This window comes from Pinus tabuliformis, chromosome X (assembly GCF_031772625.1).
Source record: "Pinus tabuliformis cultivar Carrire ecotype Pingquan chromosome X, CPIR1, whole genome shotgun sequence".
Taxonomy (NCBI): Eukaryota; Viridiplantae; Streptophyta; class Pinopsida; order Pinales; family Pinaceae; genus Pinus; species Pinus tabuliformis.
Genome location: NC_142308.1, coordinates 764,557,592 through 764,583,554, shown reverse-complemented (window position 1 = coordinate 764,583,554; position 25,963 = coordinate 764,557,592). Strand labels below are relative to the sequence as shown.

At 39.6% G+C, this 25,963-nt stretch overlaps 1 pseudogene; it reads right to left on the bottom strand.

Annotated features, from left to right (window-relative positions):
• Positions 1 to 1,599: 1,599 nt before the first annotated feature.
• Positions 1,600 to 24,897, bottom strand: LOC149142096 (uncharacterized; annotated as a pseudogene).
• Positions 24,898 to 25,963: the final 1,066 nt, after the last annotated feature.

The window sequence follows — 25,963 nt, the reverse complement described above, 5'->3', positions numbered from 1 at the left end:
CCAATCAACCTCTGGCATAGGATTTGGAAAACCAAGGATATGAGACCGATTCATAGGAGCATACCTGGCATTCATTCTTGCAGTGGAACTCATCTTGTAACTTCATCAAGCTACTGATCTTCTAGCAGTGGAGTCACCTTCCAATTTCTTATTCGATGTGTGGAGTTGCCAGGGTAGTTTTGCAGCCTCAAATAGATGTCTGAGCTCCTGCTACCTTCAGAAGTTCAACCTCTTAATTTCGGGAATGAATAGACTTCAGGCTCCTGGCAGACGCACCAAAATGTTATCTCAAAATCAAGCCCTGATAGGCTGCTAGTCAGGCTGACTCTAAGTAACTATTTCAAACCTACTTTAGGCTGAGGCTTAGCCTCCTCAACCTGAGAGGGCTCTCTCTTGATGGGTTAATGATTTTGATTAAAGATAAGATGGCTAACTCTTATAGAACAACTGTGGAAAATATGAATGGTGGGAACACATTAAACAACTATCCATTGGGCTTATGAAGTCAACAACACCTCAATATAACAATGAACTCAACCTTACATGGAAGTCAAGGCATTCAACATTTAAACATTTAGAACATAAACTCATATGGGACCACACAGTTTATAAATGTATACAGGAAGTCAGAGCACATTCAGTGAATTCCGAGTGATTATACATCCATACCACTGTAAGAATTAAGAAAAGGACAACATCACATATTCTGAACATAAAAAATCCCTCATGAATCCTGAGAAGTAAAGTCAAGCATGTATTACTGAAAATGAGTCTCACATCAGAGCACATTCAGTGAATTCTGAGTGATTATACATCCATACCAATAGGCCAAATACAAGCTTTTCCATAAAATTTCCCAACCCTGATTACATTGTTGTTTCAGCTATATATAGAACTCTTATTCTAACTGATCGAGATTCCTCCTTAAACATTAAGGGAACTAGAAACTACTTCTAATGACACCTATTAACCCTTTAACTAACTAATAAATACAACTGACTGTTAATTGACAGCTCTAGAATCCTAAAACAATTAGGATTCTAATTCTACATCATGTTGAATGTAGCATTTATTACAATCAGGATTTATTCCCTGACAAGCGGTCTCTTTTAGTTTGGCTGTGATGGATCTTCAAGGATTCATGTTGGTCTTCAATGTCACACGTTTTCCATTGTCCTGAAACATAGGAAATTATCCCTGTTTTACTGGTCTTTGGTTTACCTCAAAATGTTCGAATCCAAAGAAGCATGTCCTTTATCCTTTAATTACCCAAAATAATGCAGACTGCCACGTCCTTGATGTGCTGTCCATCGTTTTCATGTACCTGTGTGATGACAAAACCTTGCAAAAAGATTTGCCGCTTTGTCAATCATAATTGATCAACTGAATTGTAACATGCAGCTACAGCATTTTCGTAGCGCACTACGAAACTGCTGTGTAATTTCAAAAACACGGTCTTCCTTTCATAGCTAAATGATCGCCACTGTTCATGGCTTAAGCACCTTACTCCCTTGATCATTTTGACAAGATTTGCTTGCAAATTTTCAAGAAACATATATTTCTCCTGAGGAAAAGATGCAATGACACCGATAACACCATTCACTGTTCCAAATATAACTGTATGAATCTGGTTAATACCTCTTCTCCTCCTGCATCAGAACTTCCACTACCAACCCAGTTAAACTCAAAATTCCTTTCACTATTGCCCTTCACTTCAGTGTTCATCCCCAAACAGGGATCAACTTCAGGGTCAGCACTTGAAGGTGTATTTGAACCACTTGATGACCTTTCTTTTATAACCTTTCTATTGTTTGTAGTTTCTCCATTGGGCAAGTTGATACAAAGTGCATTATCATCCTATTCTTCCACTTGACAATTTGGTTTCTCTATCTGCATTTCTACATCACAGGACTCTTCATTATAGCTAGTTATGTTGGGATCTGAACTTGATGATAAAACTTCTGGAAAACCATCAGCATGTCCAGACTTGGGACACGACAAACCTGGTATGCCATCATCCAATTGTTCCACACTTAGTTTTCCTTTAGTATTGGCACAAGGACTGGCAGGCATTGCATCTAATATCTCACCTTCTTCTTCGGTTTTAATCATCTTCTCAGGCTTTCTTGCTTCCCTTATAAGTTCTGTCTTGCATAAAAGTGAAGAACTTCCAGAAGTTGCTGCTACAACAGGACCATAAATACCCGGATGGAGAAAAGGTGGTGGAATGGCACCATGCAAGGTCCACCAAGCTGATGCAACGGCAACTGTGGCTGCTATAACTGCTGCCATTGCACTTGTGTCTTCACCAAATGAATGCCCATTCTTACCTTCTCTTGGTGGCTGTGGATCTCCTGTTGCCACTGGAGAACCCCCTGAGACCAACCCAGGCTAGAATGCAGCTGCCGCTAGTGTTGCTGCAGCATATGCTGGATTGAAAGAACCTGGCATGCCAGGAAATGGTGGAAAAACATTTAGCTGTGAAGTTTGAACATCTGCCTTCATCTTCCCAGTTGTGTCAGACAATGATCCGTTACCATTCAGTGTATTGATTGCCACACATTCTTCTGCCCCTCCTTCAACAATCTGCACTGGAATATGTCTCGAATAAATGGATATAGGAACAGAGGCTTGATGCTCTCTAGAAAGGGAATTCATGTTGTTATCTAGTTCAGATAGCGGCTCATCCGAGTCCTGCTGTGCTGTATGGATTTCCCTGCAGGGCAGATTTGCATTTGATTCACCACTACCTTCGAGCATACTGGTCCCTGAGTTTGATGGTGGAATATTGGATGTCACCCCCGAGGCATTCTCAGATTTAACTACTTTCATTTTAGCCTTCACACCAACATTATGCAACGATCCTTTCATCTTTTCCAACTTTGAATTCTCAGGAATTTGACCATCTAATGAGTGTCTCTCCTTCTTATGAGACGTAAACTCTTGGAAAGCTTCTTTAACATTAACATCTAAGCCTGACTCATTAGTTGGAACTAAAACCGTTTGGCCAAATAGCTTGAGACTTGATGGTGAAATGCTTGTACTGGATGATTCCATATTTGTTTCCTTCAAGTTGATGTTATCATGTGTTTGAAGTGGTCCCAGTCTTGCATTGTATGGAGCAAATGCTGCGTTCTTCCGAGTTTCACCACCTAGATTGGAACCTGCACACAATCTGTCAGGTGCAGATGAAACTGCTGATAGTGACCTGTTCTCCTCTTCATTTGTTGATGGACCAATTTGACTAGCAGTGCCTGCCTTCTGAGGATATGGATGGCTTGGCTTTCGTTTAGGTCGTGTATAAAAATCGCGGATCTCAAGTGTGTCTTTCAGCTGGGTGAAAAATCTCAGAAAACAGAATATCCAGTACAATGAGAATATCCCTAAAAACTGAGCTCAAGATTGTTTACAAGGAATAGTTTCAGACTGCGGCAAATTCGAAGAATAGAAGAAAACCCACAAGAAAATTTCCCTGATTGCTCTGATACTATTTTGAAAACCCTGATTGAACGACCAAAACCGCTAAGTAAAATACAACTGCAAACATGTGCCAGTACCAAGACACCTAACGACCTAATGGTGAGGATAAGCGGTCGGATATGATAGACGAAGTGTATAGGCTGACAACTGTTGATGGATTTTGATGGATATGACAGCTGTGAAAGAATGGCTATGGATTCGAACAAATCCCCAATTTCGTAGCGCAGCCAGTGAAAAATATGAATTATGCGCTACGAAATCACCTAAAACATGTTGCGCTGCAAAACTGCTAAAAAGGATTTATGTGCTGCAAAACCACTTTAAAATGATTACAGGTGCTACGAAATCACCTAGACAATTTCGGCTTTGAAATGAGTTTGGACATATGATATCCATGTGAGATGTGAGACCAATGATAGACTTAAAACAGAGAATTGATCCCTTTATACATACCAACAATACTCTTAACAAGACTCCTATTCAAACTATTTAGACTCTAAAACCAGATGAAAAGACTAGACCCAAAATTGACACCAACCCTTTGGCAAACAATCGAACTGATGTGAACAATTTAGAAATTTTTCTTGAGTGATAACAGGTGTATCAGAGCCCTAGAAATAAAATGTTACTAGGTGAATTTTACTTTAAGCGTTAATTTTAGTGGTTTTTGTTTAAGTCAAGAGGTGACGGAGATGAAACTCATGGTGTAAAGACTCGACTCGAAATCACTAAAAAGATGCACCTAAGATGATTTAAACAATCTTTTCTCTTCGATGAACTTCTAAACTAAGAAAGAATTTGAGAATGCAAATACTTGGTAAACTCAAATCTTTCTCCATTAAACAAATTAAAAGAAGAGCTTTTCCTTTCCAAAGGACTAAAAAACGAGACAACTAGCTATTTCACACAAATTTCCCTTTTCTTTTCAAAGCACTCAATCACTACAAAAACAAACTTTTCAAAAGAGATTTTTTATATTTTGTAAATAAAACAATCGAAACTAATGAAAATGACTAACTTTGAGAGCTACAAACTATAAAAAGCTACTTGAAGTCAAAGCCTACTAAAAGTCTTTTTGAGGATGTTTTACTTAGCTAAATGTGAGCTAAGGACTAATTTATGCATAATCACAATTAGTCAAAAAACAACCAGATCTTTCATTTTCTTTTTAAAAATGAAAATCCAAACTTTTAAATACAAGCTTTTCGAAACTTGGAAATGAGAAAACTCAAAGCGAATTCCTCAACAAGGGGAGATTTCATAAATGGTCAGACTCATAAGAAGACAGGTAGACACCAAGGTAATCTGAGGTCCCTACGGCTTCTAAGCTCAGAGCCACTACACAACCAAAAACAAAAAACAAACCCAACAAGCAAAATTCCTAGGAATTCCACCTAAAACCCTAATGCTAATGAAATCAAACCAAGGAAAGTTTTTGATAGGGAACAAGCAGGTCTGGGCAATGGCTAAAACCTATAACCAAATTCTAAACTGATAAAAAAGAGAAAAATTTAAAATTTTTCAAATTTTTGACAGGGTACGCAGGCAACCTGTTTACACAGGTGCGTCTACGCTCTGTGCACAAAGCAAAAGTGCGTAAAAGTACGCATTGTGCTTAACTCAGAGGGTGCGTACCTCTCCCAAAATTATGAAAAATGAAAACTAACTCAAAATTAATTAAATTCACCCAATCCCACAATCATCAAGTCAAAAACAGAAACAAAAAATACAGTTTCTCAGGTCAAAGTATAGACAAAGAAAACAATCAAGTCCCCAGTGGAGTCGCCATTTTGTCGCACGGAATGAGTCGATCTTGTGAACAAGATAAACCTTCCTAGAATCTAAAGAAGACCTAACGACAAACAAACCAACCAGACACTATCTTTCTCTAAATATGTTTCAATAAACAATTAGCAAACAAGTGTTTTTAGGGCCTACCTTTGGTCCAACGCAAGCTTGTGGATGCCCTCGCTCCTTTGATCCAAATGAGCTCTTTTTCGCGAATCTACAAACACAAACAAGGGAAACAAATTAAATAGCACCTGAAAAACCAATTACATAAAACATATTTAACATGAAAGTCAAGGAGTCCATGAAACAAATAACATAAGATACCTGTTGAGAAAAATGAGTTTGATTGTATTAATTCAAAAGAAGAAGAACCTTACAACCTTTGCCTTGACGTTGTACAAGCTCCTCCCAGGGTCCAAAAAGATGTCTCCTCTACTTTGAAAAGTTTCACTCACTCTCCAATGGAACCAAGAGGTATGTGATCTCTCCTCTCAAGCTCAACCAAAGAGTCTTAATTTCACCAGCATTTACCCTCAAAATGTTTAGCTTCTAACCTCCCTAGTCCTCACTCCAATGCCTGTATTTATAGTGCAATGGAGGGAAGTTACTAGGTCCTCCTTCAAAGGGATAAAGCCCTCCTTCAAAGGGATAGCTCCTTTAGTCAAGGGATTAGCTCCTTCTCTTTTGGGATGCATGAACCACCTCAGAGCGAACAATCCACGTCAAAATTCCTTCTAGAAAACCCTAGAATTAACCCAAAGTGAGTTTTTCAAGATAAAACTTGCGCCTTTTGACTTTCACAGGGGTCCGCACCTACACCGTTAGGAACAGAGCGGGTAGGTACGCAGCTTTTGTACACAGAAGGTGCGGGACCGCAGGTGACCATGAGAGAAAGTGTAGAACCAGAGTTACATTGATATTTAATGTCTTTCTCCCACTTCTAAAGCTTGATTTGAAGAGCTGAGGTCTTAGACTTGCTTAGGAGGACAGTACAAGTGATGATAGACCCATACTGACTGCAAATAATCATGGTGACGATATTTTTGTGTAACACCTCTCTTTCACATTTAAGGTTATTTGGATGTGATGCATATGTACATGTTCCAAAGGAGAAAATAACAAACTTGGATAGTAAATCTGAAAAGTGCATCTTTATTGGGTATAAGGATGGTTTAAAAGGTTATAAGCTTTGGAACCCAGTAATAAGGAAGGTTGTGTATAGTTGATATGTGGTGTTTAGAGAGGTGAAAGATGTTATTAAACATGAAGTCCTACCAAAGGAACCTGAGAAGATAGAGTTTGAGCTAAAGGAGGAAGAATCAGACTCTACAGGAGAAGAGGAGTCAGAAGATGAAGAGCCACAAACTCTAGTTGTGAGAAGATTAGTTCAAGAAAGAAGGTAGCTAGAAAGGTATAGTCCATCTACTTTCTATTCAAATTTTTCTTTATCTATTATCGATGATAATCCTAGAACTGTGAAGGAAGCAGTAGATTCAGAGGATGGAAAACTCTGGAAAGAGGCCATGGTTGATGAAATGACATCTTTGCACAAAAATGAGGCTTGGGATCTGGTGCAGTTGTCGTTTGGAAGGAAACCCATTGGCAAAAAATGGGTGTTCAAGAAGAAGATGAATCCAAAAGGAAAGCTGGAGAAATACAAAGCTCGGTTGGTAGAAAAAGTTTATTTCCAAGTGTCGTGAATTGATTTTTGTGATATTTTTTCTCCTGTTGCCAAGGTTGCTTATATTAGATTACTTTTATCTGTTGCTGTTGCTTTTGATTTTGAGGTCAAATAGATGGATGTGAAGAAAACATTTCTTCATGGGGATCTGGAAGAAGAGATCTACATGAAGAAACCTGAAGGATTTGTGGTGAAGGGTAAGAAAGAATTGGTATGCAAGTTAAAAAAGTCCCTGTATGGGTTAAAACAGTCACCAAGGATGTGGTATCAGAAATTTGATACATTTATACGAGGACTTGGCTTCACAAGAAGAAAAGCAAATAAATGTGCATATTTTAAATTAATTGGTGACCGTGTTATTTATCTGGTCCTGTATGTGGATGATATGTTACTGTTTGGAAATGACAAAGAAATTATCTAGGATTTGAATACCCAATTGTCCTCCAAATTCGACATGAAAGATATTGGGGCTGCAAACTATATTTTGGGCCTGGAAATTAAATGAGATCAGGAAAAGAGGAAGCTCTAGTTAAACCAGAGGAAGTATGTCCAGACAATACTGTAGAGGTTTAATATGCAGGACAATAAACCGATGAAGGTTCCTATTCTAGTAGGTTTAAAATTATCTGTTGAACAGTGTCCTAAGACACAAGAAGAGGAAGAGGACATGTCCCATGTTCCATATGCAAGTGAAGTCGGTAGTCTGATGTATGCAATGGTCTATACTAGACCAAACATTTTACATGCAGTGGGAGTATTGAGTAGGTTTATGTCAAAACTAGGAAAGGAGAATTAGACAACAATGAAGCAGGTTTTCAGGTATTTGCGTGGCACTAGTGATTATGGTTTATGCTACCAAAGAAGACCAGGATTGGATAGAGTTTTGGACATCCATGGCTTTGTTGATGTAGACTAGGGTGGAGATCTGAATCAGAGAAGATCTACAAGTGGGTATGTGTTTAACCTATTTGGAGGTGTAGTCAGTTGGATGAGTAAGAGACAGTTTGTAGTGGCAGTATCAACTACAGAGGCATAATACATGGCATCTAATCATGGAAGCAAGGAAGCCGTTTGGTTGTAGATATTGTTTTCAAGTATGGGGTTAGTACAAGGAGCTATAAGGATAGACTGTTCTTATCGGGAAATATAGTGTCTATGTGGAGCTGCTAGTCCCACTAAGACTGGTAGCTATCTTAGAGACAAACAAACTAAAACTACTTTCATTTTCCTTTATGAGAAGTAGATAAGAGGGGAACAAAGGAGACCAACCTCTATCTTGCGCTTGGTTCCTTGCTTGATTCCTCTCCCTTCTGATAGATCTTTGCCACTCGCTTCCTCGTCTACCCGGCTTCAAAGAGCACCTGTGGAATCAAAGCAGCATAACATTATCCAAGAACATAGATCTACTATCATAAACAATATAGGACCAGATATATATTGACCACACAAATGCATATATCATCAATCATACAAGAATGTGGAGGAAAAATTGAATAGCTTTATTAATAATCAAGAATAGCAAAGAGGATTACAACCAATTGTTCTGACCCAGCGTCATCCTCTCAGCAAGAAAGCCCTTCTTCACCTCATGAAAATCTTAGATCACCCAACACTATGATGTTACACCAAGAAACCAGCAGCACTTCCTTACAAGATACAAAATTCCAGCCTCTAAGATTTGATTAGTGTCCTCTCTTTGATAGTTCTTGATTCCACTTGGAGATTGATGATCTCTTACTCATCCCTGGGCGAATGCAGAGAGGCAAGTGTCACAGGAGAAGTTTCTGGAAGATTCCATGATCTTCCACCTCGCAAATTGACTCTGCCATTTGTCCACTCTCGCCCATCGCACCCCATAGAAGGGCTTTTCAGTATGCATCACGCCTCACATGTGCATTTAGGTGGGATGCAGCGCACTTTGACCATGGAGTAGGTGAGATGGTCTAGTTTTGACCAGTTCTGAGTAGTTTTTCATGGATAACTTTAGGGAGATGATGTAATCAGCTGACCTTGTTCTTTTAGGGGTTGGAACAATACTTTTAGGGACTTAGGAGCCCTTGGTTTATGGACATTTATGATTGGGGTTGCAGTGCCCAAAAATGTTTATAACATTTGCCCCCTAAAGCATGAGGTCGTTAATCTTTTGATGTCGGGTGAAATGCTTTATCATGAGGATCCGAAGTTTTTTCGAGCTGTAAGGCGACTTGTAACAAGATACAATACAATACATTATCTTCATAATATTTTCATGATCTAGCTGAGGTAGGCATTCCCATGCTCAGCTTTATAAATTCATTTTCATGTACATAAGACAGAAAATCGTCTATGTGCAGACTGATGATTCTAGTAAAGCCATCATCCCTTAGGTTGGATGATTATCTGTGCAGAAATGATGTACATTTGATGTCTTTATTTTCCTGAATATATATCGCAGCCTGGATGGATGAAACTAGATCCGGGGTCTTCAATCTCGTTCGATCTTCACTCAGGGTACAAGTCAATCCTTGTGAGAGATGTTTTGGAGTCGAACATGGAAAGACATCACCTAATTACCAGCCAATGATGTAAGCTGTTAACAGGCGCAAGAGGAATCACCGATAATGATGATGACCCTCAAGGTACTACAGTACAATTCACATGGTGTGAATAAGGGACTTGGCATCGAACACCACGCAAAATCTTTCGGTCGAAGGCCATTGATGTAAACGTGTCGCCGGAAGTGAGAAACTTTCCATTGAGGCATGCAAGCTTCAAAGTACTGAAAGGGTTGTTCCTAGATCGACTTCCTAGATAATGAGCTGATGTCGATAAGAAGCGATCCGTCATAGGAGGGCCTTAGTGAATCCCACATCAATGACACAGAACGGAGTAAATGATTTTAATGGAGGTGAAAACGATCTGATGACATAATGTTCAGGGTGGCGGTCATGAAAGAATGGAGCGTAAATGTATTGCAGTGGATGAGACACAGGTGAATTCTCTGAGCGACTTCTCTTGAACATATCGGCGACACTGACATGATGGATTGGTAGCGTTAACCCCAAATATGGATGGTGTGATGGACCAATGGTGATATGACCGGTGAACGGAACAACCCAACCCGACTCGGATGTGGAGTGAAAGTGTCATGTTCAAGAGCGACTTGCTACCAATAAAGTTTCTTCAAGTTTTCTTCCCAATTTTTCCCCAGTCATTGCTGACCAGTACCTCTTTATTTTTGTCAAGCTTGAGGAGGATAACATATGCTTGTTCTATAATTTTCCCTTTGGGCAAACCCATTGCTATGTTTTAACGAGCCTAGCGATAGTGAAACTTGTTCTTGTTTATATGGACAAGTTTGTTGCTATTCGGTTTTAACGAGTTTAACGAAAAAGATAACTTGGTCCTTTTCAATTTTAGAGAGTCTGAAAAGGGACGTAAAGAAAACTCCAACAATCCTTTTTTGTCATATAATCCCTTAAGTCCAAAAAAATATAAAATAATACCAAAGGGATGAATTTTTGGTAATTTTAACGAGCCAAACAAAACAAGTGCTTGATCTTTTTGTGTAATAATCCCTCAGGTCCAAAAAGATTGAAATCTAAAGGAGGGACAGCACTTCCGGTCACTTTAACGAGCTGGAGAGGCCAATTGCTCGGCAATATTTTCATATTTTACGAGTCAGATGAAAATAACTTAAAGGAGACTCGTTTTTTGAGGAATGAGTGATAAATTCGGGTAGCAGCTAATTCCAGGTAAGGTTTGGAATTATCCAATCATGGCAGTGTCACAAGGATGGCTAACAGGATCACTCTTCGTAGCTATTCCTCAAAAAGGGTAAACAATCAAATGGAGGTGAATGATCGGCCAAAATAGAGTGGAGGTGATGATGAGAACACGACCAAGGCTTCAAAGGCTGATGATAATGCATTCACGATGGTTATTTACCGGAAATTGGTTCATTTTTTAATGAATGAGCTTAAACTCTGGGGAAAACATTTGCTCATTGCTTATTTTTATTTTTTAACAAGCTTGAATTCCACGTTAAAACTGTTCGATATAATGGTCATTGATTACCTTGATTTTACCATTGACAACTTTGTTCCTTCAAAGGTTGTACTGCCTGCTCAATTGCTTCATCAAACTAGTTAGAAACGAACAATATATTTTGAAAAATGAGTCAAAACACTAATATTTTACTTGAATTACGTGAAAAGTAATTAAAAAGTGCTTTTTACCTCTCATTTTACCATTTAATTTGAACTTTGGTTTGTTGGAGCTTTGGAGGTGCTTTCCCCCTTGATTTTCACTAGCTGATTCCGGGAGATTCTATCGACGATTCTTGGTGCTGTCTGGACCAGGTAAGAGCTAAACCTAAGCTCTTCAGTTTCATTCTTTGCTTTTTGAATTCTGAGCATGTTTTCTAGTTTTTCTGAGCCTCTGGGGTTTGAAAAGCTTGCCCTGGCTCCATCACACCCTTTCTATATCAAAAGGTGCAATGCATGTTGGCTTGGCCATTGTCCAGTCAGCATGCATCCCACCCAGAACACTGCTGGGGGTTGCGATGGGTGCAAGGAGGGAAACTTGTGCACAGTTTTTCATGGAAATTTTCGCCTGTTTTTCACCAAATCAGGATCCTGACTCTCCTCTTGTTTGTTTTCAGATATTCATCGGAGAAAAATGCCTGTTACATGGTGAGAACGTGAGCATGAAGAAGAGGACATGCTTGCTTTACATGATTCGGTTATGGTAAATGCATTGCGGAACTGTGGCCTGTTCAAGTTTTTCCGCATCTCTAGCATGAGGCAACAAATCAACTTGTTGCAATATTTTCTCGATGCATGGGATCCTACCAACCAGGTGTTCCAGATTAGGGGAAAATCTATCCCTTTGGCTGTCGTGGACATCTATTTTTTGACCGAATTATCGAGGCATGGTGCCCCTATCTCATTATCAGGTTCGGCCCGTGGGGGTGAATCTATGAGAGATTACATTCGTAGGTATTACAGAGAGGGATCTCAACCGAGTAAGGATGGAAATATCAATATCCGAGATGTCAGTGATAGGTCCCTGAGGACCATTCTATTCACTTTTGCTAGACTGGCTGGTAGTGTGGCTCTTCATGTGGCCAACAGGTCTTATATGCAGTATGCCCTGGAATGCCTTGAACCAAAGGTGTTCAACTGGTGTGATGCAGTACTCTCTATGATGAAAGAACAACTGACCAAGGTGAAAAATGAAAGATTTAAGAACTTTGGATATGGTTCTATTTTGACTGCTTTTACCTTGGAAAAGATCCCGCTGATGCAGCCGCAGTATGTTTCACTTGGTTTACCTCCACCAACTGAGCCACGGATGCAGAGATGGGTTGACCTTATGGCTAGACATGCTGGTCAGTCCCAGGTTTCCTTTTCTGATACCTTCTTCAAGTTGTTCAATCGTCAGGAGATGGTTTTTTCTGAGTATCCATATGCTGGTATGGATTTCCAGGGTGATCCAGATTTGGTACAGCCGGTTGGTGAGCAGTGGGGTGTCATCGGTAAATTCTTTGACCATATCTCTGTTTATCGTTTCTCTTTATAATGTTCTTGTGCTTTCTTCTATCAGGACTAATCAAAACTCATGTGCTCATGCAGATGTTGTACCATTTCAGCCAGTAGTATGCCTGAGAGTGCCAGCTGCTGCCCCAGCAGGAGAGGCTGTGGGAAGGGCTATTCTTCGCGACCTTGATGTGGTCGAGACTCTTTCAGCATTGCAGGATCAGGTCGAAGGCCTCACTCTTGGTATTCCAGACATGAGGACTGACGAGCTGCCTCTGAGGTTGCAGCGACATACTACCGGCGTGCCGAGTCGATGGACTAGGCTTTTACGCATGATTGCACAGGCGGTGACTTGTTATCACTGGCATCATTAGACTAGGGTGCCCCCTAGCATTTTGAGTTTTGGGTCATCTGACCAATTTTTGTCTTGGTTACAGAACATTATGTGTAAACCATAAACAGTTATATATATATTTTTGATTTTCAGAGTTTTTGATTTTGGTTAAATTACATGATCCTGATGCAAGTATTGATGAAATGCTTCTTTTTATAAATGTTGCAAATGTATATCTAACACATAATTTGCCAATGAGTCTGTTAATGTGTTTAAGTTTCTGGAAATATGCTGATATTGAATAAAATCAAATTGCCTTTCCAAAATTTTGACCCTTAGGAACATGCGATATATAGCTGGATTTCAAACAGAGTAGATACCAGTGAGCTGTAGTATGATGAGTTGTGAGTCTAGCCTGACGAAAAGTCAGCATATGCCATGTGTGATGGCATCAGAGAGAAGTTCTATCAACGCGCTATATTTAGCGATGTCATTTGTTGACCGACCAATACATACCCCTCTGAAACTTACTAACTCACCGCTTGGATAAAAAATGGCCCAGGCTGTAGAAGATAGGTTCCGCGAACTATGACTCGCTCCGTCAGCATATCCAACAAAAGATTCCAATAGGTTCGACATCTGTGACAAATGTAAAAAGTGGATTACTTGACCAAAACAATTACCCTTAGCGAAAACAAAAATGTAACAAAAGGATAGGGGTTACTGCACTGAATCATGCGTAGTAACGCTTAAGGTACAACCCATTACGGGGTTGCGCCAGTGGAATCCCATCATAATCCACTAACTTGTAAGCCCCTTTTGCTAATACATGTTTAACAATATAGGGGCCCATCCACAAAGACTTGAATTTACCTGCTCCCAATTTATCGGATTCTTGGTAGTAAAGTAAGACCAAGTCACCTTCTGAGAAGACACGGGGTTTGACATTCTTTTCGAACTGCACCTTGAATCATTTCTTATGGGCTTCGTTAGCCAAAGCGGCATACGATGGGTTTCATCCAATTGGATTGGTTCCAAGAAACGAGCCTCCTCTTCTAAAGTTCCGGGGAGAAGGTCGCGAGTTTGAGGGACGAGATCTCACACTGAACTAGTAAGACTACTTCTAGGCCATACACTAGCTGAAAGGGTGTAAACCTGGTTACATTCCTTACCAATGTTCGTTATGCCCATAAGGCTGAGTACAGGATCAGGTGCCAACTCCTTTTGTGGAATCCTATCATCCTTTGCAGCATCCGCTTCAAGACTTTGTTGATCACTTCAACTTGTCTGTTGGCTTGCGGGTAATATTGAGTAGAGCTGTCATGGGACAACCCCAATTTGGTAGCCAATTCGACCATCATGTGATTGTGAAAATGTGATCCATGATCTGTGACTATGGCCTGTGGAACACCAAATCTGGCGACTACATGATTGAAAAAGAAAAGGGCAGTTGTTTCGTCGGTGTTGTTTAATGTAGGCATCACCTCGGCCCATTTGGTAAGATAGTCTACCGCAACTATGATATACCCATGCCCCCTGGTCGAGCTGGGGTTACATGTCATGAAATATATGCCCCATTTGGCGAATGGCTCAACAACAACTATTGGTTGCAGGGGTGTGGGTGGTCTTCTAGTTTTGTTATCGAAAATTTGACATGCATGGAAACTTCTGACTACAGTTATGAAATCTTTGAACATTGTTGGCCAGAAGTATCCTGCCCGTAAAAAAATTTGCATCGTAGCGTAACCAGATTGATGTCGCCCACATGTTCCTGAATGGCAATCATTCAAGACCTTTTCGGCCTCCTCATGGGTGAGGCACCTCCTTAGAACTCTATCGACACCACGACGGTAAAGTGTATCACCGACGATCATGTAGTCTTTTGATTGGTATCGAATACATTTTTGTTCCGAGCGAGAGGTATTAGACCTATATTTTTGGGTTTGGAGATAGATGATTATATCTCCATACCGCAGATTGCTTGAAGATATCAGAAACAAAGATTCATCCACGATGGTTTCTTCGGATGTTTCATCGTTGGATGACGATGGGAGATCGCATAGTAATTTCGCGAATACCAGGGATTTCTTTGATTTGGATTTTATAAATTCCAGATCAAACTCTTGAAGAATTGCTATCCATTTTGAATATTTCCCACCAATAACTGTCGCGACAATATATAAGTCATGGGGTTGCAATCTGACAAAATGGTAGTTTTTTGAAAGAGGATGTAGTGTCGAAATATCTGTATTGCTTGAACAGCTGCGAGAGCCAGCTTTTCAACGTAGGAATACTTGCTTTCTCTATCATTTAAGTTTCTACTCAAATAATATATAGGATGTTCAATTCCATTGTCTTCTTGAACTAAAACCATTGTGATGGTTGTATCTGCTGCATCCAGATACAGGTTAAAGTCTTTTTGATAATCAGGAGTGTACATTAATGATGCTTTCATTAGTGATTCCTTTAAAGCATCAAAGGAAGCTTGCGCGACCTGATCCCAGATGATGGGTACTTCTTTTTTCAATAGACGTGTATAACCTTTAGCAAGTTCGGCGTAATTTGGAATGAACCTCCTCAGAAATTTTGCTTTCCCTTGGAGTTTCTGAATCTGAAGCAAATTTGAAGGTGGAGGAAAATTTATGATTGCCTGAACCTTACATGGGTCTAGACGAATCCTGTCCTTTGAGACTACAAAGCCAAGCAAATGACCAGAACTGACACAGAACACACATTTGTGTGGATTGAGTCGTATCTTGTAGTGTCGGCAACGTAGAAATATCGCTCTTAAATCTTGCGGATGATCGGTCCGCTTTCGCGAATGAGCTGGAAGATCATCGAGATATGGTTGAATGATGTTTTTGATGTCATGGAAGGCATAATTCATTGCCCTATGAAATGTTGCCCCTACGTTCTTTAAACCAAAGGGTAACTTGCGATATGAAAATGTGCCCCACGGACAAATAAATGTAGTCTTTGAATGGTCCTGTGGGCAGATATTTATTTGATTATAGCCGGAGAATCCATCCATAAATGAAAAGATTTCACATCTGGTGCATTCATCAATTATCTGGTCAATAAGGGGTGTAGGGTAGTTGTCTTTTGGACAAGCTTGATTTACATCCCTATAATCGACGCACACTCTAATCATTCCTTTTTTTTTCACTACAGGAACAATGTTCGATACCCAATCGGTTAAAGGAACCGGGTAAATAAAACCATCATGGAGAATTTTTTCAACTTATGCCTTGATGGCAGTGGCTTTCTTGGGGTGCATCTATCGTAGCCGTTGTCATACTGGTTTGACATCTGGATACATATTTATTTCATGATCAACTATACTTGAGTCAATGCCTGGAATTTCATCATATGACCAAGCAAAGACATCTCTGAATTCACGAAAAAGAGTGTTATATATTTCTAGTTCTAAAGGAGAACAACATTTGCCAACATAAATATTCTCTACAACATCTGTTTTGGTCGAGATATTTATGACGATAGTCTCTCCGATATTGGACAGGTTTTGCTTGGAATCCACCGTGTTTATAGTATTTGATAGGAAATCAAAAACTGAAGGATGATGAAGGTCATCAGGAGTATCTTCTTGACAATCTGGAAGATGGGAATGATGGTGGTAATCTTCCCATGGTGCCCCGTCAATTATCATTGACTGAACAATTCCTTTGTCGGTGTAATGCACTTGCGACCAAGGATCTAAAGGGGTGCCATATTTCTTAGACCTATCTATCCAAACGCTTGATGAGTGTTGATTGTGGTTTGCCTCCCATGCCAAAAAAATTGATTGCTACAATATTTCTATTGAACTTGGAGGCAATACCTAGAGATGATCCATGTTAATATCGTTTTCTGAGATCTTTTGAATAGAAGATATCATATTGCAGGTTCTTACCGTTGCTACTTCCACCAGATTGATTGGAGGTGGGAGGGCAAAAGTCCCCATTAATATAGGGTCTTTTAGTAGGCCTACTCCGATATTTTGAAGCGAATGGGGGCTTCCATGGATCATCAGAATGCTTCCCGTAACTTGGGAACTATTGGGGAGAAATGTTTGTTGGTTGACGATTGTAATTCCTCCTTGAAAAGGAAATGAAATCTTCCTAAAGTAGGTCGACACAACCGCAGCCATAGCATATATCTAGGGCCTTCCCAGTAGGATGTTGTAATCGAGGTTTCCATTGATTACTTCAACATCTATTTCTATTGTTTTTCCTCCCAGTACAACTTGCAAGTTACTTAAAATCCCATATGGGGTATATGTTCGTCCATCAAATGCTTTTAATGTCGTCGAAGATCGCGACAAGGTTGGAGATCCTAAAGTTTTCTAGCAACTCATCGACATAATGCATGTAGATGCTCCATCATCAATAATTGTTCGATGAACAGTTTTGTTGAGGGCTTTCACTTGAATGAGGAAAGCTAGTTGAGTTGGTAACTCAGGGTCATATCCTTTGTGATTAGAGGACAGAAGATTAGAATCCTTTGGGTCAATCCCACCTATTGCTGATAATAAAGCCTACTTTTGGGAGGGGCAATTTTGCAGTACCTTGAGTGTCGACATAGCGGATGGCGATTGGGCCAGATCTTCCACTATATTATAATGTTGTGCTGTTCTAGCACAAGGATTAAATGTCGACTTGTGTACTACTCCCTTTGGCGATTTTATTGTTAGCTCTAGAATGATGGGTGGCGCAACTTCTGTCGAAGTTGTTGTCGAACTACTAGGTTGATCTTTATCCTTGTTGTTCGACAGCTGTGGATTCCCGTAATATTTATTCCTTGTTGATATCAAAGCATCATTTTGTTGTTTCGAAACCGACAACATTAGCACTTGGGACGGGGAAGCATTGTCACTAGCAACCATATTTGTTCCTGGATTTGGAAACGGATCAGTCAATACTGCCGAGGTTTTTGAATTCTTGAAGAATTTTCTAAGCTCATCTTTATATGAACACTCTCTTGTCCAATGATCCTCATCACATATAAGACATGGAAGATTTTATTTCTTATCTCCAGAAGGGTTTGCAGAAGATTTTTAGGTGATGATTCCTCCTGTTTCTTCTTCTTCCCTTTGTTTTTCTTATTGTCTCCCGGTTGCTTGGTTTCTTTGCCTTTGTCTGTTGAGACGACATTTACTTCCGAGGCGAGAAGTTCTTCTTTTTCATTTTGACTAGAAATCTTACAGGCCTTTTTAGATGTAGCCTTTGTTGATTTCGTGTCTTTCGTACCAATCATGCCATCACCGACATGATAGTCGTTGTTCGATTTAGGAGGAGGAGGAATGGAAAATTCCGGTCTGGAGCGTTAGGGATTTTATCGTAGAGCGTGCCAAACTGAGTATAAATCAAGTCTAAATATTGTGCACGAGCAATAAATTGCTCTTCAATGACGACTCCTCCCTTTTCCACATCTTCTGTAATGGAAGGCAATAATGACTTAATAAACCATTCATCTAAAAGCTAATCAGGAACATACACTTTTACCATTCTACGATGACGTCGCCACTCATGAATATGATCGAATATGTGAGTGGCCGTTGTTTACTTGAAATTGGTAAGAAGTTCTGTTCCCGTTTCGTACCTTATGGGTAACTGAAAATGGGTTAAAAAGGTTGTGGCTAGGGTACTGAAGTTATCAAATGAAGCTCTAGGTAATTTGATATACCATTTTGCCGCCAGACCAGTTAACGTTCTCTGAAAAAGGAGAAGTCTAATTGAATCATCGTTTAGGGTGTTTGATGAACACCACAAATGAAAGGTCATCACATGATTTGACAGGTCTTCACCCGGATCTTCATTAAATTTAGGAATATCTGACGGAAGTTATGTGGAATCGCTAGCCACCAAGGGGCGTAAGCAATTGGATTGTTCGTTAGCCGATTTAGATCTGGTAACTCTAAAGTCACCACGAAGGGTAACTATTGATTCAAGTTTGGCGAAGCATACCCAGGATAAGATGGAATTGCCTGGGCAGTTGGTCTTTGCATACCATCATAATGCATTTGATGCTGGTAACTTTGGTAAGGTTGATGGGCATAACCATTATAGAATGGTTGATTTTGACCGTTTTGAATATATGGCTGCCCATTATTTGCAAAGATTTGTTGCTCAAATCCTTGGTAAACTTGTTGGAATTGTAGTTGTTGATATTGCACCAGCCATGGTTGTGAAGCCATGTGTTGTTGTCCAATACTGGTTGTTTGACCAAGATGAGGGGTAATTGTACCCGTTTGGGCCTGTGTCATTCCACTAGTTGGCGATTGTGGTTGAGTCACAGGGATAAGAGGCTGTTGCATTACAACCTGAGAAACCTGAGGTTGGCATACAACAGGCAATGCTTGTACTTGCGACACCGTCACAATAGCCGGCGTAGTTGGTATATTTGACATAGGTAAACATTGTTGCATCGAGTATACAAATCTTGGTTGTTGAGGCAGTATTGGCACCCAACCGCTAGATGTAATTCCAGCATAACCTAAATTTTGTTGTGAACTCTCGTATGGTTGTCCTCCCAGAGGAGACAATGAAAGGATATATTGCCCCCCATACGGTGGTAATCCGGTACTTAAAGGAATGGTTTTCCCTTAAGGACCAGACTGTACAAATTGACACCGTGAAGGATCAATTTGCTGAGACTCAACATAAGAGTTCCCGGATATTATTCCAGATGAACAAAAGGGAACGGACCATACTGTCGAAATAGCCCCTGAGTCGGTCCCATCTAGCGATTGAGAGCTAGTTGGGACAGATGGTATGCCAACGAACATTTTTGGAGTGACAGCAAGAAGTTCTGCCGTCGCTGTGTCAGATGACATAGTCCTAGATGTTTATAGTTGTTTAGACATTTCTAGTCTATCCAAAAGATTTCCTAGCGATTCTACATGAGCTTTCGATAACGGTAGACTAATTTCTGCTGAAGAAGGATATAGGGTGATCCCGACTCCAAATTGTGATGGAGTAATAGATGGAGGATCCTCCACAATCTCTTCTATAGCAATCAGACCAGGTGGAAGAAGTAGACCGTCAGGTCCGCAAAATATTTCTGGTGCCGAAGAAGGTATAGAATCTACAGCAACATATTTTTGGGGAATAACACCTTCTGAATCAGCTATAGATGGAGCTGGTTCAGTAATACAAGTGTTTACCCCCACAATAGGATCAGCTGTACTGTCCTTTGGTGGCTGCGAAACTTCTTCTCTAAAGGCAGGGATACTAGAAATGTTTGGAGTAACTCGAGTCTCCGATTCTATCGGAACACTTGTCCTAACTTTACCAGGGGATTTGGAACCGGTTAAACGAGTTTGCTTCATCCGTAACAGTTTTGATTCTGGAGACAAAGACGGTTGACTCGTAAGCCTCCGCGAACGACGAGGTTTTAATTGACTTTCTTCCACGATTACGGATTACTCGACCAAGTAAAAATCAAGGGGAAATATGTTTCTGAATTAAATGAATTTTAGATGCTTTGACACAACTTGTTTTTTCAATTTTTAAGAGTTGAGGAAAAACAAAAGATGACTCTAGTTGCCTTTGATTTTTAATGAGCTTGAAGTGACAAGTGCTCAGATGGACCTTTTCCTTTAAGGAGTCTGAAAAGGAACGAAAGAGACTACTCTAGAAATCTAGACAGAGGGATTACCAAACCAATTGCAAAACTGCAGAATACTTTTTACGGTATGACAGTCAATCTTCCTGAATGTTGTGTTCAGTGCATTGCGATCAATTGGGCGGCAGACACAGCTTCCTATGGATAAAGGATAAAGCCTATTGTGGTCTCCTAATATATACTCGACGATACGTGGGAGCATAAGTCCGTACTGGCACTTATCGTCTCAAAGTGGAGGAATCACCCAACCAGCAATGAAAACAACAGTTACCAGGCTTTACGACGCCGAAATACGTCTCTAGCCTAGACTTCTAAATATTGTGCGTTAGGTTCCAAAGCGTTTTTAGATTCATTAAATTTATTTTACAGTTGATCTTGCTTAAGAAATTTGCCTTTCAGGTTCACCGTGTGATGTAGATATACAATTCCTAAAATGCAATCTAAGATGATAAACAATCGTTTAATCTTCTTTTTGCAATGAAAATCCTAGCTACTAAAGAGAGAGAGATGATACTCTTTCAACATAGAGCAGAGAGCACACACTATATGCACTGTCCTAAATCAAACCAACAAATAGTCTAAATGAAAATGCACATGCATGTATTTGTTTTCATCCTTCTTAGTGTGTGAATGATAAAAAGGAAGCTAAGCGCAAATCTGAATTATTTTTCAAAGAGACATTACTAACAAGCTTCTTTTCGAGACAAAATGAAGACAATGACGACACTTTGTGATTCGGAATTGAAAACTTGCTTTCGACACTTGAAAAACCACTAATTCAAATCAAATACAAGAGTAACAGTGTAATCGACTATCAAGAACAATCAGATTCTCTTCTATGACTGAAAACGACACTTGTGACACTTCCAAATCAAGAAACGACAGTTCAATTACGCTACTTTTTTGCAAAAGAGAACTGAAAATGGCTCACAATACATAAAAACATTTACAGTTCTTTGCACAATGGAGGCGGAATAATGGCAAGGAAGGGGGTTTCTAACATAGGTATAGTGACTACAGACAACAAAACTCCTTAATAGAGCTGAAAAGAGTGAAGAAAAACCAAAGTCTGGAGGCAAAATTAGCCATTTCTGATTAGCGCACCTGTTACACAGGGATTCCAGTATGCATCCCACCTACAACACACGGGAAGTGTGATGCATACTGATATCCTTGAAGAGAGGGTGCGATGGTACAGTGCGAGACTTTTGATCCAATTCTTGATCACAGTTCATGGATTTAGGCCGAGAAAGTGTTAATCAGTAATTAAATCACAGGGGTAGATCTAAGGAGGTTACTAGAGCCACCACAAGGGCAATTAGAGAGTTTGTAAATCGATTGTTCAGTTCATAAACAAAACCCGGAGATAGACTGAAGCAACATTGATCTACTTTGCACTTGCATAGCAAATGCAGTTCGAAGGCTAGCTGGCTTGACTTCAAGATCAGTCTGTAAGTTTATAAAGCAAACACATATAGACAAACAAAGAATCTATTCGCTCCCCAGTGGAGTCGCCATTTCATTATCGGGAAATCTTGTTTCTATGCAGAGCTACTAGTCCCACTAAGATTGGTAGCTATCTTAGAAACAAACAAACTAAAACTACTTTCGTTTTCCTTTATGAGAAGTAGATAAGAGGGGAACAAAGGAGACCAACCTCTGTCTTATGCTTGGTTCCTTGCTTGATTCCTCTCCCTTTTGATAGATATTTGCCACTCACTTCCTCGTCTACCCAGCTTCAAAGAGCACCTGTGGAATCAAAGCAGCATAACACTATCCAAGAACAGAGATCTACTATCATAAACAATATAGGACCAGATATATATTGACCACACAAATGCATATATCATCAATCATACAAGAATGTGGAGGAAAAATTGAATAGCTTTATTAATAATCAAGAATAGCAAAGAGGATTACAACCAATTGTTTTGACCCAGCGTCATCCTCTCAGCAAGAAAGCCCTTCTTCACTTCATGAAAAGCTTAGATCACCCAACACTATGATGTTACACCAAGAAACCAGCAGCACTTCCTTACAAGATACAAAATTCCAGCCTCTAAGATTTGATTAGTGTCCTCTCTTTGATAGTTCTTGATTCCACTTGGAGATTGATGATCTCTTACTCATCCCTGGGTGAATGCAGAGAGGCAAGTGTCACAGGAGAAGTTTCTGGAAGATTCCATGATCTTCCACCTCACAAATTGACTCTACCATTTGTCCACTCTCGACCATCACACCCCATAGAAGGGCTTTTCAGTATGCATCGCACCTTCCGTGTGCATTTAGGTGGGATGCAACACACTTTGACCATGGAGCAGGTGAGATGGTCCAGTTTTGACCAGTTCTGAGTAGTTTTTCATGGAGAGCTTCTGGGAGATGATGTAATCAGCTAACATTGTTCTTTTAGGGGTCAGAACAACACTTTTAGGGACTTAGGAGCCCTTGGTTTATGGACATTTATGATTGGGGTTGTAGTGCCCAAAAATGTCTATAATGACTGTGATAGCCAAAGTGAAATTTTCTTGGCAAAGAACCCTGCCTATCATTCAAAGGCAAAGCACATTGATGTTCAGTATCACTTTGTGAGGGATATGGTAGAAGATAAAAAGGTGTTGTTGGTAAAGGTGGACACTTTGAAGAATAATTCATATGCATTAACAAATTCTGTGAGCACTGAGAAGTTCTCTTGGTGTAGAGAAACAATGGGCATCGCAGGGCTGGATCAATGGCTAAGCTCTCCTGTGGAAAGAAAACAACAAGTGAGAGAATGTTGGGTTGTGTTATATTCTTTCCATGACTAGCCCTAGTAGTGAATCCAAGGGGTTAGAGGGGGAGAGGCCATACCCTCCTTTGTTGCATGGGGAACAGTGGGGGTTGGTATCCCCCTACTACAGGGTTCGGGGCAGTGCCCCAGGATTTTTTTTTTTGGACCCTATATTAGGTGGCCAGACTTACCTATGGTTTTGTACATCGATTTCACACATGGTTTTGGCTGCGATGGTTTTTGGTCCATGGTATTTTGTAGATACAGTTAAGAGAACTATGGTTATGTTCTAATCCAGGGTTAATGGATTGGGGTTTATGGATGCTTCATCATGTATATATATGTATTGTAACATTGAAATGAACATAATGAAAAATCAATCTGATAGTCTCGGTTTTTGGATCCAGGGGAAAATATCTATGTATATTTGTTTTATGTGTTATGCTCTCGCCATTGTTTATTTTCTGTTTTTAGAATTTGTATGCAGGTAATTTCTGTACGGGGTTAAAACCTACAGATGATGCCATAATACCATATTTTCTCTTGTGGAGGTTAAAGCATTAACACAATTAGAAATACCATTGCATAAATAAAATGTACGAGTGTACAAAGATACCAGCATAAGAAGTCTAAAAGACATGTAATTCCAAGAGTCATATGTAACTCCAAAAGTCATTTGGAAGTTCAAGATTTATAGAAGTCCAAAGGTCATTAGAGTTTGGAAAGTCAAGAGTGATGAGGATATGAAAGGTCACACCTCAAGTTATAAAAGGAACCTTGTTACTTAAGAAAAGGACTTTTAACCTTAGGTTCTCCCACAAGGAATTAGAGAGATGGAGATATTACTTTTGGGGAGCAAGTAATGGCTCTAATGCTCCACTATTGGAGCTAGTGATCTTCATTGTACTTATGTGTCTTGGAAATTTTTGTTAAGACTTGAAGCCATTCGGCCAACACATTTTCATGCATGAATAATGGATGTTTTGAGACTATTAGTCTAATGTTTTTGATTTATTTTGGCTTCCATATGTCCTAAATTAATTGAACTACTTTGGTGACTTTAGTGCTAAACTTGTTGGAAGTTTTTTGTGATGATTTAACGATCGTTGCATCTATGTGAACTGCTTCATTTAATGCTTAATGATTCTTTATTGTTTATGCGCATGTGTCTCCACTAGATCAATACTATTAATTTTCTTTTAGTGGATCACTTTCTCTACCTTGCATTGAAAGAACCTTGATACATGTACAATTGAAAATTTCACAAGGCACACTCTCTTGCTCATTCAAAAACACATGCACGCTACTCTCTCATGTTAATTTCTTAAGCCAAGGAAAATATCTAAGTAAACGACACTCAGGTCTTATTTCCATATGGTACTCCTACACTAAGAAGTGTGAGTTCTAATTAGGGCCTCGTATTGGGGATAACCCCTATATGTTGGCGGTAGCTAGCACCATCAACATTATGGCACTAGAATGAGGAGGGCCAATTTTTTATGGCTGATAACTCTTCACATCCCAATCATTTAGTTTATGTACAAGGCAGTAATATCCCGAGCACTATCCCAACTCCTATTCTTGAGGTAGGAATGTCTTCTCAACCTAGTCCATAGTTGGGTTATGAAGTTATCTATGAACAAATTTGGCAAATTCGTCCTATTACCCATCGATTTGTGAAAGTTATTAGTTTACTCCCCATTGCTCATAATCTCCCTCATCATCTCAAGAGAAAGAAACTACTCATACTAGTGTACTGGTTACATCAGTGGAATATTTGGCCTTTTCCATTCTTGAGGAATTAGAAGAGTCTTTAGAAGATAGAGTTCAGTAAGACCCACTTCCACATGTTGACGAAGAGTACGAGGAAGATATTGTTCTTTCTGATGAAGAATAGTCAAGAGTTGATTTTGAGTTTAACGATGGCCTTAATGGTGAAGGAGAAGGCCCATAAGATTTAGAAAAGGAGGAGGAGCCAAGAGATGAAGACATGGTTGACCAAGACTTGGATTAGATGGCCCAAGGGCCACTATCTCTTGTTGAAAACCTTCATAAAATGCCTATACATTTGGAGAAGTTGTTATCTAAGTTTGATCCTGATAAGAAAACAAAGTCAAAAGATCATATCAATGATTTCTACATGCATCTATGAATTCTAGAGGTACAATTTGATGATTTTTCTTGTAGTATTTTTCCTTTCACATTATAAGGTAGAGCAACAACATGGTACCATAGTCTTCCTGTTAATTTAATCCATGGTTGGAGGGAGTTTAAGAAATCATTTTTGGAGAAATTTGTTGATGACAAGACTCTTGCCATGTTGTTAAAAGAGCTCAAGAATATTAAGATGGGGGAGAAGGATAATTTCAAAGATTTCAGTCGAAGGTTTAGTTGCATATTGAACATGTCCCCCCCAAACATGCAGCCTCATGATTCTATCACTATAGATTATTACATATCTACCTTGCCAAAAAAAAATTATGCTTTTTTTAAAAGAGATACAAAGAAAACACTTGATTTAAAATTTGCAGAAGAAATCGTTGTAGAGAAATACTTGGGTGCCATTGGAGCTATTAGTGATGATGATGAACCAAAAGACTCCAAGGATATTGGTAAGAAGTCTCAAATTTCTTCAAGTAAAGCTAAAGAAAAGGATTTTGTTGATATTGAAAGATTGACTAGATTCTTAAAGGAGCTCACGAACGATGTTTCAGAATTAAAGAGAAAGTCAAGTGAGACCTATACCAGTAGCAAGCATCCAAATACTT